Below are 780 nucleotides of genomic sequence, written 5' to 3'. Positions count from 1 at the left end.
TTGCTTGCTTTTGCTTCCACCGCTCAGGCTGACTTGATTAATCACACTTATTGGGCTTATGTACCTAACCCCCCTTTATTGCAGGTTGTAGAATGGACAGATATAGGACCACTGTATCCACTAATGACTCAACACACATGCCCCCTCCTTAGAGCTTGGAGGGAACTTGTCATCCTGAGGAAGAAGGAAGACTAACATTTCTCTAGGCTATGAAACCCTTCCTTTATGCATGGGCCCGGCAGAATTATGTATTAATGTTAGTTGACAAATGTGGGCTTTTGTCCTGCCTCCAAAAAGGAACTTCCACACATTGCTTGGTCTCTTTACTACCCTGTCCTTTTATGAAAACCATGTCAGTACTACAAAAACTCTAGGAAAAGGACAAAAGTTATAATGTAAGGGGTTTACTTATAAGGACTTTAAATATACTCCTGTTTATTGGGATAGATGTCAAGCTAAATCAGGGAAATTAATGTTTATGGCTAATTAAAACATTGTTAATCGGGGAATCCATGGTGTATATATCTAACTGCTCAGATGATATTAATAATACTATATGTAATTATGTTACTCAAGTAGCATAGAAGATTACCAAGACTTCCATGAAACACTTCCATGACAAAGGACTCCTTGGCTGGCTTGATGCAGAAATGGCACCTTCTCGCCATGAAATCATCCTCAATAAATGAATTGGGCCTGAACAATGGGACATCTGAAAACTTGCTGCAAGTGTTGAAAAACTTGGAACTTGGACTAGATATTTCACAGAGACCAGTCTTA

Source organism: Bison bison, unplaced genomic scaffold, assembly GCF_000754665.1.
Source record: "Bison bison bison isolate TAMUID 2011002044 unplaced genomic scaffold, Bison_UMD1.0 scf7180017864500, whole genome shotgun sequence".
NCBI classification, from domain to species: Eukaryota; Metazoa; Chordata; class Mammalia; order Artiodactyla; family Bovidae; genus Bison; species Bison bison.
The sequence above is the reverse complement of the archived record's forward strand: the minus strand, read 5'-3'. Positions refer to the sequence as shown.